Here is a 12954-nt window from a genome sequence, read left to right on the forward strand (position 1 = left end):
GAGCATCGCTTTTAGCTTTCTTTCCCACCTTCACCGATACAACCACAGATAGTCACAGCTCATACTCAGTGGATGAGACTCTGAATGTCCATAAGGTTCCTCTTAGTGCTAACTCCAAACCCACAGATTTCAGTGGGATCTGTGAGTCTGTTTCACAGGTAGTTGGAGAGATGAAGGTCATTCATATTTCTCCTGCCCCTCCCACAGTCATAGCCAACAGCATCCAGGTACTAGTTCACTGACTGAATTATCTACATGGTTTCTCTAAGTTCCCAGTTCCAGCCTCAGATACTAGGGCATCATTTACACCTTTGCCTCCGAAAGAGTCTCTTTCCTGCACTGCCTTTAATCCACATAATCAGCTGGTGAAGACCTGTAAAAAAAGAGTATAGGTACAAGCTTCCATTGTTTCTGGAGTCCCCAAGACTGTAAATTGCCATACCAGATTATCATATTCAGACTTTAAATTTTTGGTAAATTTAGCTGTGCTTTGCCCTTAACTATGGCATTTTCCACCTCTTCCTGGTATTCTGTCAGGCAGGAAAGTGGCAAGTCTTCCTTCTGTCTTGGGAAGAGCTTGGCATTTAATTTATTTTTTTAATTTGTTAAGTTTCTTTGTGACTTCTGCTTTTTAATGGACTCTAATGTGTGTTTATTTATGTGTTATTTATTTTGTTTTGATTGTTTGGGAAGGAACAGTATTCCTTTGTGACTTTATCCTATTGTGCATGGAAAGATAGAACTGGTATATTAGAATTTCCATACAACTTCACTTTAGCTACTAATTTCATCTAGTATGTCTCATAAAAGATAATTAGGCTTAGCAAACTTTATTATTCTATTAGCTCATGTGTGCTTCATGACAACCAGTTAAATCTTATTGTTATCCTTTTTTAACGAAAGAAAATTGATCTAAAAGTTTGAGTAGATTAATCAATATGTAAAGAACTCAAATAGTTCAATATGTAAAAAACTTAAATGCTTCAATAAGACAAAGCAAGCAATGAAATAAAAAAGTAAGGAGGAAATGAATGGTAGTACACACCAAAGAGGAGGTACCAGTGGCTAATAGACATATGAAAGGACATTTCATTACGTTAATCATATTATATTAAAACCACCAATTCTTCAGGAAGTCAAAAATGTCAGGCAATGTCAAGGGTTGCAAAGGATAATGGGTACTCTCATCAAACAAAGCTGGATCTATATATCCAACTGGTACAACGGTTGGATATAACCAAGCAACTAAGCACATACACAACCACTTTGGAAATGAGTGTGATATTATCAGTTGTATATCCCCAGTTGGTAAAACTACCCTTGGTACATACTTTTGAGACAGTGAAAATCACTCAGTCGAGTCTGACTCTTTGTGACCCCATGGACTGTAGCCCACTAGGCTCCTCTGGCCATGAAATTATCCAGGCAAGAATATTGGAATGGGTAGCCGTTCCCTTCTCCAGGGAATCTTCCCAACCCAGGGACTGAACCCAGGTTTCCCACAATGCAGGTAGATTCTTTACCATCTGGGCTACCAGGGAAGTCTGATACTTTTGAGACACTCTTGCATAAATGCACTACAGACTTGCACATAAAGACTTGTAGAATCAGAATTCAGACCTAGATATTCTGTCTTTTTAATTCTTGCTCACAGTTAATACATTATACCAAAAGAAACCAGAATTTCAATTGTACTCATGCAAGTAAGATTTGTGCCTTACATAGAACTCAAATTAAGTCCTTGAGAGGCCTTAGAGGGAATAGAAATGCAGAGATTAGATGATATGTTCAGAGATAGTCAGGCACCCCTGTAGACACTGGTCACCAGCCACAAAATCACTCCACAGTTGGAAAGAGATGCGTGGATTCCTACAGCAGGAGAACACTCCTACTAAGAAATAAATATCTATAAAGAGCTCTAATGTATTTATTTAAGGTTCTAATTAAAGCAAAGCAGTCTCCTCTTTTGTAGTGAAGAGCAGTCTCCTCTTTTGTAGTGAGGGTTGCTTTTGAATGCTAGCAAAGTTCTCACTTTAAGACAGATGCTATAGCTAAGAACTGGAGAAAAGGTATCAATTTTTATCTAGCTGAAATACACAGCCAATGCAGTTCAACTCATATAAACACAGATATTCTGCCTGTTTGTATGTACTTATAAACAGCAATCTCAATATCTCTAGTTAATAGGTCATCTAGGTTTTCAAAGAGTTTCCGTGTCTAGGACCATATGCCACCATGCTGAGCCCCAAGCTCCACAAAGACAGAAGCTGCTTTATCAGGGACTTCCCTCTATGCATCTCTTTATCTATCTGGCTGTTCATTCATATATTTTAATAAATTTTATAGTAAATTTGTAGTCTAGTGAGTAAAAAAAGAATAGCTAACCAAATAAGAAATACTCCCTTGTAATTAAACTCTATATTTGAGTATTCAAACCATCCCAGCCAACTTAGCATTCAAAATGTCACTTTAAAGCAATTTGTATACAACTATTAAGGCTATTAACGGGCTCTAGAAATCATGTCTTGGGGAAATATTGGCAAGTTTTCTGTCAGAAGAAGGTCAGAGAAATTTCGAATAATGTCCCAGCATACTGGTTTTCTTCAAGTATTATGCTTAAAAATAGCCAAAGAGTGTTTGTTTCTTTTCCTAAAGTTTTTATGAACTACTCCTAAAATTAGTGGCAATGAACTGAATTTCATAATATCAAAGGAAACATTCTGAATGTGATATTGAATAAGTGATTTGTTTCTGATGGGATATATTTAGTAACAGCCCTGTAGCATTTATAGACAAAGGTCAGTGCTTTTAATAAAGATCAACTCTAAAACAATGATTTTGGTATTGCATTTAAGTGTGTAAAAAATGTACCAGGTGATGGTGTCATGTCAGAACTACCATATTCAGAGTTATCACTAATCATTTAACCTTCTGCCTTGGGTACACCAGTACAGGTGGTGGAAAAAGAAGAATTGCATTTGTAGTGTTCTGCTCTGCTAGGCCCATTCAAAATGGCTCTTCTGTCTCACTCCACTGGTTTCATGGAAGCTGGGATTGATCTGTGTCTTTTGCATGATACATTTGAAACTTTTATGTGAGTGTAAAGTGTCAGGTGGTGCCAAACTCTCTCATTGCTGGGCAGCAGAGGGAAGCAGAGTTGACAAGAAGTTATTGTTTTCATAAGATATGGCTCAGTTTTGATTTTTATAGATAGCAGTTTCTATAGTTTGTTGCATGGTGCACTCAGAGAAGCCAGTGTTGAGTACTTCATTTAAATATTGTGAATGATAAATAGAAACTAATTCTGTGACATGCCAACTTTCTTCAAAGGACTCAATTCTTTGAACCTTGTAAAACAACACGATTTTTTCTCATGTGTTTCATGAAAACTCCATATTCCACTTTCCATAATAAACATAAAGAGAATGTCTACCACTTGTCTGTTCAGTGGGTTACATCCTCTCCTCACCACCAACAAGGTCAATCAATCCTTCTCTAGCACTTAAGTACACATTTCAAACAGTGTTGGATCATAAGCAGAGAGTGGAAGAAATGCCTAACGATATCACCATGCATGGGAGTTCATTCCAAATTTCCTTTTCTATTTTTTAAATTAAAAAAAATTGAAGTTATATTTATTATTTTTTATTTTAAACGTTTACATAGTTTTAAAGGTCACTTTCCATTTGTAGTTATTACAAAATATTGGCTATAGTCCCCATGTTATGCAGTAAAACTTTGGACCTATCTTACACCCAAGAGTTTTTACTTCTCACTGCCCTCACCTATGTTGTCCCTTCCCATACACTAGAAACCACTGATTTGTTTTCCATATCTGTGAGCCTGCTTCTTTTTTTAGTATATTTACTAGTATGTTGCATTGTTTAGATTCTGCATATAAGTGATATCATAGGCTATTTGTCTTTATCTATCTGACTTATTCCACTTAGCATAATGCCCTGAAAGTCCATTCATGTTGTTGCAGATAGCAAAATTTTGTTCTTTTTTGGGGCTAAGTAGTATTCCATTTTATGTATATACACTCGTGTGTGTGTGTGTGTATACACTTATACACTTAGGTACATATGTGTCACTTATTATTTATACACTCATCTGTTGATGGATACTTGGCTGCTTACATATCTTGGCAATTATAAATAATGCTGTCTTGATTACTGGAGTGAATGTGCCATTTCAAATTAATGTTTTGGGGGTTTGGGGGGGTATATATTCAGGAGTAGAATTGCTGCATCTTATGTTAGTTCTATTTTTAGTTTTTATGAGAAGCCACCATACTGTTTTTCACTGTGACTGCACTAATTTACCTTCACACAAACACCGTACAAGGGTTCCATTTTCTCCATATTCTCATGACATTTGTTATTTGTGTTTTTGATGATAGACATTCTGATAGGTGTGAGTTGATATCTCACTATAGTTTAGATTTGCATTTCCCTGATAATTAGTAGTGTTGAGTGTCTTTTCATTGACTGTTAGCCCTCTGCAGTTCTTCTTTGGAAAGAAGTCTATTCAGTTCTTCTGCCCGTTTTTAATCAGGTTGTTTGCTTTTTTGATGTTGATGTATGAGCAAATTTATATGTGTTACGTATTAATCCCTTATCAGTCATATTATTTGCAAACATCTTCTGCCATTCAGCAGATTGTTTTTTCATTTTGTCAATAGCTTCCCTTTTGCTGTGCAAAAGCTTTTAAGTTTAATTAGTTTCCATTTGTTTAACTTTTGTTTCTATTGCTTTAAGAAATAATTCCAAAAGATATATTGCTGCTATTTGCGTCAAAGAGTGTTCTGCCTATGTTTTCCTCAAGGAGTTTTATAGTATTTGGTTTTACATCTAGGTCTATAATATTCTCTCTCTCTCTCTCTCTTTCTCTCTCTCTCTCTCTCTCTCTATATATATATATATATACACACACACACACACATAATATATATTTTATCATTTTGGCCATTATTTTTACTGTGGAATAAAAAACACAAAACAGTAAATTTACCATCCTAACCATTTTTAAGTGTATAGTACAACAGTGTTAAATGTATGTACAGAGTTTCTAGCAGTTCTTCATACCCATGAACAATAATTTACCATTTCCTCCTCTCCAGACCCTGGCAACCACCATTCTACTTTCGGGTTTGTAAGGATCTGACTGCTTTGGACACATCATGTAAGTGGAATCATGGAGGTTTTATCTTTTTGTAACAGGCTTATTTCACTTAGCATAACATTCTCAAAGTGCTTCGAATTATAATATATGACAGAATTTCCTTTTCTTGAAGACTGAATAATATTGCATTTTATGCATATTCCACATTTTCTTTTTCCCCTAATTTTATTGAAATATAATTGATATACTGCACTATTTTAGATGTTTTCCAGCTTAGTTGTTATTTATATATTTTAAATTTATTCAAGTATTGTTAATTTTCAATGTGTTAATATCTGCTGTACAACAAAATGACTCAATTGTACATATATATTCTTTTCCATATTCTTTTCCTTTATGGTTTATCACAGGATATTGAATAGTTTCCTGTGCTATATAGTAGGGCCTTGTTTTTAATCGATCCTATACTTAATAGTTTGCATCTACTAATCTCAAACTCCCAATCCTTCCTTCCCTTGACCCCATCCCTTTAATTTATTTTGAGTTTATTTTTGTATACAGTATTAGTGAAAATTCTAATTAGATATAGCTGTACAGTTTTCCCAGCACCACTTATTGAAAAGACTGCCTTTTCTGCATTGTATATTCTTGTCTCCTGTATCATAGATTAACTGACCATAAGTGTGTGGGTTTGTTTTAGAGCTTTCTATTGTTTCATTAATCTATATTTCTGTTTTTGTGCTAGTACCATACTGTTTCAATGACTGTAGTTTTTAGTATTGTCTGAAGCCAGAGAACATGATTTCTCCAACTCTGTTTTTGCTTTTCATTTCTGATTGTTCTGTTTATTCAGAGATTTTTGTGTTTCCATACACATCTAAAATTATTTGTCCTAGTTATGTGATTAAAAAATCACTGATATTTTGTTAGAGAGTGCATTGAATCTGTGGATTGCTATGGATAGTATAGTCATTTTAACAATACTGAGTCTTCCAATTCAAGAACACAGCAAGTCCTTCCTTCTGTTTGTATCATCTTCAGTTTCTTTCAACAGTGTCTGAGTTTTCCAAGTACAAGTCTTTTGCCTTCATAGGTAGGTTTATTCCTAGGCATTTTACTCTTTTTGATGCAATAGTAAATGGTATAGTTCCTTTAATTTCTCATTCTGATAATTCATTGTTAGTGTGTATAAATGGAATATTTTTCTATATGTTAAGTTTGCTGAATTGATTGATGGGCTCTAATAGTTTTCTGGTAGTGTCTTTAGAATTTTCTATGTATAGAATCACATCATTTGCAAATAATGACAATTTTAACTTCCTTTTCAATTTGGATTGCTTTCATTTATTTTTTTTTTTTTCTTTTCCTCTGATTGCCATGGATAGGAATTCCAAAGCTATAATGAATGAAAATTGTGAGAATGAGCATCCTTATCTTGTTGGTAGTCTTAGAAGAATGCTTTCAGATTTTCTCCATTGAGTATGTTGCTTAGCTGTGGGTTTGCCACATAGGACACTTATTATGTTGAGGTATGTTTCATCCATGGTAATAAGAACATGCTGTGTGCTGCGCTTGGCTGCTCAGCTGTGTCCATCTCTTTGTGACCCCATAGACTGTAGCCAGCCAGACTCTTCTGTCCATGGGAATTCTCTAGGCAAGAATACTGGAATGGATTGCCATGCCCTCCTCCAGGGGATCTTCCCAACCCAGGGATAGAACCCGGGCCCCCTGCTTTGTAGGTAGATTCTTTACTAATCATGCTACCAGGGAAGCCCTTACCTTAAATGTAAATAGACTAAATGCTCCAATCATAGACTGGCTGAATGGACACAAAAATGAGATACACACATACACACACAGCCTATAGTATCCCAGAGATGGAAAGATTTTTCAATAGCTGTAAATCAATCAATATGATACACCACATTAGCAAATTGAAGAATGAAAATCATATGAAGAACAAAAATCCATATCTCAATGGATACAGAAAAAGCTTTTAATACATTTTAACACTGATTCATGAAAAAGTCCCTTTTCCCTTGAACTCAGAAATGCCACCAATTACTTAGCAAGAAATGAAGCACCATGTGAAATGAGATACCTTAAGTTCTTCAGTTTTTTGGTTTTTTTTTTTTGGTGTTGTTTATTCTTCTTATTTTCACAGTTAATTTGGTGAGAGCCTATGCTAACAGTGCTAAACCTGTGGATTTCTGTATTTTGTTACACTGGAACTTGACAGAAATAATTTTACATTACAGAAGCTACTTCATATTGCACTTAAGTGTTTTCATTGCCTTAAACTCACATCTCATAGATATGAGAATAGAATTGTTATCTTTAGGCCAATTTACTATGTGGTGAGGCAAGAACCAATTTTTAGTTGAATGTAAATTCTATTTTAGGGTTCTGCATGAAATACTCATTGCCTTTGAGGTATTTATTTTCGTTTTATTAAAGAAATGCTGATTATAAGTTATGAGATGTATTAAATTGAAACAACTTTATTAAAAAGTATTTCCACTTGTATGACAATACACCAAGATTAGAATTCCAATTGTGGAGCTTGACAACGCTTGTATCATGCATACTCTTCATACTGCGGTTACCTTGTTTTACACAGCATTAAAAAAGGTGTTGACATGTTATATTTTAATTATCTCTAATTTTCCATGATAACATAAAATAACCATGGCATTATAAAAACATTACTCCTGAATCATAATTTGCTTAAGTAATTTCCAGTTAATTTTTGTGCTCGTTATACTAGAACTTACCTTCTGAGGGTAGGGATGTGAAAGTTTAGAAGATCTCTTTCCACTTATTCATACATTTAATGTGTCTAATTAATCAAATAATGGGTGACATTTGTTTATTCTGTATCCTCCAAGTTCATTTGCCATTATTATTCTACAAGATACTTGACCAACTTTTCAAAGATACTTTAGATAATCGGAAAGAAAACTTATTTTACAAATTTGTGGGGAAGTTCCCTAAATTTGTTGAATAATTTTTGGTCTGTGAAGGCCAAACACCATTTTGATGTTGGCATAACCATGTCATATTTTATTACTTCTTTTCCTTTTACTGTAAAGATGGACTTTTGTTGTCACTGTTTTCGTTATTGTTCTGAGAAAAAGATAGAGTTCCTCTTTGGGTATTTTCCCAAAGCACAGGAACTTCCCCCTTAGTTTTGCTCACTTTTTTTGAATTATGAATGTATCATTGACCAATATTTTAAGATTATAGCCCAGACTCGCATATTTTTTGTCCACAAAACCATAAGAAAAAATTGAAAAAACATTTGAAGAACTATTTGTCTTTAAGCAGTAAACTTTTTCATTGTTGTTAGTATGTATTAAAAATATTAAGCACAAGCAAAGAAGCACTTGAAGTATTTGTGGAAATACTCATTTTTAAGCTCCTTAAAGCAATTCAGGAGCATCTACTTACCTACAAATAACTGATATGTTAATTACAAATCTTCCTTGTCTGGCTTCTTTTCTCCTTTCTCAACCCTAAAGCCTCATTAGTAAAATTCTACTTCAAGTTTTGATGTTGTTACAGCTTCAGAAAACCCAAACCAAATGTCATGTGTCTTTTTCAAAAGAAACACAGCATGCCTCACAGTGAACTGGACTCCTTCTGGTTCTCTGTGATGGAATTTTTATTTGTGTCAAGATCAAGGTCAGAAACAAATGATTTTGCTGCATAGTCAAATGCAAAAAAAAAAAAAAAAAAGTTTACCCGTCTATTTACTCTTTGATCTATCCCATAAAAAGGGAACTTACAATTGTGGAATTGTGACATTTTAGAATTGGAAAGGTCCTCAGAGATAATCAAGCCCATCCCATTTGTTTAAGACTAGATTTGATCTAGAGGAAATTGAACCCTAGAGAAATTAAGTGTCCTGCTAAAAGCTACACATATTATTAACGGCAGACTTTAGAAGAGCCATTGAATCGTCTATTGCTACATCCAGTCCAGAGTCCTGTCTGCTATAATTTAAATGTTTTCCTTTATCCACTTTTAACTTTGCTTTGATTTTATTTCTATTAGCCAAAATTTTCAAACCAATTATATTTCATAGGAGACAAATGTGTGTCTCTTTGTAAAGTATCTTTAAAACCAATTTTAAAAAGCTCTTTTTGTTGCTGTTTTAATTCTTGCATTGTACATATGGAATGCAAAGGAAGGTAAAATAACATTTAGGCAACCTGAGATTGCTTCCCAGGTGGCTCATTGGTAAAGAATCTGCCTGCCAATGCAGGAGATGCAAGAGACACAGGTTCAATCCCTGGGTCAGGATGATCCCTTGGAGTAGGAAATGGCAACCCACTCCAGTGTTCTTGGAAGATAAAATAACATTTAGGGACTTTGAGATTAAAATTTATATATGTATTTTTAGCACTGTGCTTATATTAGATAAATTAAAGAAATTAATTTGAATTATTTGAAACACCCAAATTCACTTTACTTAATAGACACCACCCTTATGAAGTTGCAGGATTTCAGCTGCATAGTAAAGTTCTCTGACATATTTATCTTATTTTTTTTAATTTCATTTTCAAAAACACAGTTGACTATTATTATTTAGCCTGTAAAATTGACCCTAGTTTTCTGACTTGGAAACTATCTCATGTTTATTTAGGGCCCACTCTATGTCAGATATAGTTTAAGTATTTCCCCAAATATTCTTATTTAGAATACTCTGGAAACCCATGAGGCAGATTTTGCTATAACCATTTATCAGAAGGAAAATCTAAGGTTTATAAGTAACTTATTCACATAGACAAAGCTAGTAGGAATTAAAGTGGAGAGTCAAACCTAGGAAGTCTAACAATGGAACCCCTGATATCATGTTCAAAATGTGATCTGATATAAAATCCCCAAAGTCATTGTTTCCTCAAGGGAAGTTATATCAGTAAAGGGCACTCTTGTATTCATTCTTTTGCATTGTGTTGTAGAACCACAAAATAATCCATAGGTCATTCAAAGTGTTCAAGCAGAGATGAAAGTCGTCTTTTGAAGATACGTGCAGTGTTGACTAATGTGAATATGACTTCTAAGATTCTATGAATTTTAGTTTCTTTTTGAAACGAATTTTACTAGGATACTGTGTTGAAAATAATTCTTATACTATTTTTAGTTAGAACTATTTCTGAATCACCGAGAAAATTTTAAAATTGAAGTCGTTGTTGTTGTTCAGGTAGTGTTTGAAAAGCACACAATTCTCTCCCAGTTTCCCCCTTTTGTTTAGCTTTAATGATTGCACTGTGGCCAAGTAGTTATAAGAATGCTGTTATTTGAAAACCAGACAACAGGTTACTGGTGTCTTTGGATGCCTTGTAAGGATAAAACATATTAGTAATGTTTAGCCTGGGTTCTCCCCATCTCCCAAAGCATAAAAGAAAGCAAAGATTTACGTAAAGGTAGTTTAATTAGCAGGCTTCCCTAGTGGCTCAGTGGTAAAAAATCCACTTGCCAATGCAACAGATAGGGGTTCGATCCTCAGGTTGGAAGATCCCCTGGAGAAGGAAATGGCAAACCACTTCAGTATTCTTGCCTGATAAATCCCATGGACAGAGGAACCTGGTGGGCTACAGTCCATGGGGTCACAAAAGAGTTGGACATGACTTACCTACTAAACAACAGTGACAGTTTATATGAAAAGAAAACAGAAGTAAAAGGGTGACAGAATGCAGAAAGAAACAAACAAAAATACTAGGATGTTTATCAAGTTGATCAAAGAGCTCAAGGGCTAGGGAACTAGAATTTAACCTCTCCTATGACCTTCAGGGTAGCCAAATGAAATGTTTCTCAGAACTATTCGCCTGGGGCAAGAAGGGGGAAGCATTTGTTCACCTATATTTTTTTCTCATTGTGATGTTCCCTGCTCTTTTGGCTTGCATATGCATGAACACTGAAATGGTCCCCATGGGCCCCACACTGAGTTCAGAAAAGCCCCAGGACAAGAAGCAAGAACAATACCAAAGTGAGCTCAGGGCAAAGTCCTTTCTGGTTGCACCTGTCCGAAGGGGTCAAAGCCTGATCTGCTGGTCACTGTGGTGTGAGAGACAGGATCAAGAGGATTTGCAGTGGAATATGAGAAGTCCATTTTAAGGGCTTAAAAATGCCTTCCAGTTTTATTCTTCGTTCCATTGTTCTGCTGGAGAAACACATGTAACACACAGGAAGAAAACTTACAACTTTAGAATAACAGGTACTCTCTCACTTACCTAGACTGAGAACTAACTGGTAATGTGTTAAAATTAGTTAGGAATGTTGTGGGAGAAGGAAGACAGTCTTGTGGACTCTTAGGATTGTTGAGATAGAAGGAATCGTGAAATGTTACCTTGGAGTATTCATTCTCAACGTATTTTATTGTCTTCACATTTAAATATAGTCATTTGGCATAATTAACTTTCAGAGCAAAGTTTTACTTACTTTCTCGGATAGGATATCATTGTTGGCTATTGGAGCCATGGAATGAATTCAGGAAGTTTCTCTTGTGTCTACTAAAGGTAATTTAGCAGCTCTGGGCTCATCAAAATCTGACTTATGTTGAGGTTATTTGATGACTAAGAACTCAATGAATAGGAAGCAGGCATCATGAACAGGAATACTGGATATATATTTTCCAACAAAGTTTCTATGGTCTTTAGTTCAAATATGAGCTCATGATAAACCTAATTCAATATCTCCACATGTACTTTTGATAGGTTATAAACATTTCATCTGAAAGCTCTTCCAGAAGTCTTTTACTGCCTCCTCTTTGGCGCATACTTTTAGAAAATTTTGTTTGTTATCTATGCGTTTCACTTCACATCAAATGAAGAGCATACATATAGACAGACAGGTAAATAAGCGTGTATGTATGTGTATATATATACACACACATAGACTAGCTGCTCATTGCTCATTAAAATATTAATAGAATTTATGGATTTAGCTGTAGCTAGATCCAGACATTCAAGTGACTTCACTAGGATCCTCTCCACACCTTAACTTTGCTTTTGCCATGTTGGTTTAATTTCTAAATGTAGACTCCATGGACCTCAGATTTATCTTCAACTCGTCTAGCAAACTCAGTGGAAAGGGCACATTCTTTCCTTCTAGCTTGAGAAAAACTCCCAGAAAACACTCTGATTGGTTGTTATGATACTTATCCATTCTGGTGTCTACACAGAAGGGATGATCCAGTTGGCCACATCAGGGACCCATGCTAACTCTAAGAAGAAGCAGGCAGAGTCACCTCCTTCTTAGCTACATAGACATTGGAGGATTCAACGAATTTTTTAAAGTAAATGTGAACATTATGAAAAGGAGAGATACTGAGGACAGAAGAAATAGCTGGTTCATCATTCATGTTCCCATAATGACATTTGTGAGTTCAGAAAGTCTTTCTCCCCACTAATCCAGAAACTTGTTAAAGGGAGAGACTGTTTTTTATTCATCTTATTGGAAGTACCATCTATTGGAGTGCCTGGAACTCATTATTGATTAAAAGGTTGAAGTGATCACAGTCCTCTAATTAAAGATAGTACACCAGTATCATCCATTCATTTTATTTAGTGAACAAACCAAACACTTTAAAACCGTATATAACAAAGAGCAACCATCATCTGATTCATATTGCACCATCCAAAATAAATATCAATAATCAAAATATCTAATAGAGAGGATTAAATGTTAATCCAATAGAAAGGATTAAATGCCTAGGGAAAAATTAGGTAGGTAGCACTATTTAAATCTGCTTCCATTTTTATCATCAAAATATTTGGTGATCAGTAGTAATTCTGCAGATTTTTATGCATGTAAATAAAGTAAATG

The sequence above is a fragment of the Cervus elaphus genome, chromosome 9, assembly GCF_910594005.1.
Source record: "Cervus elaphus chromosome 9, mCerEla1.1, whole genome shotgun sequence".
In the NCBI taxonomy this organism is placed as follows: Eukaryota; Metazoa; Chordata; class Mammalia; order Artiodactyla; family Cervidae; genus Cervus; species Cervus elaphus.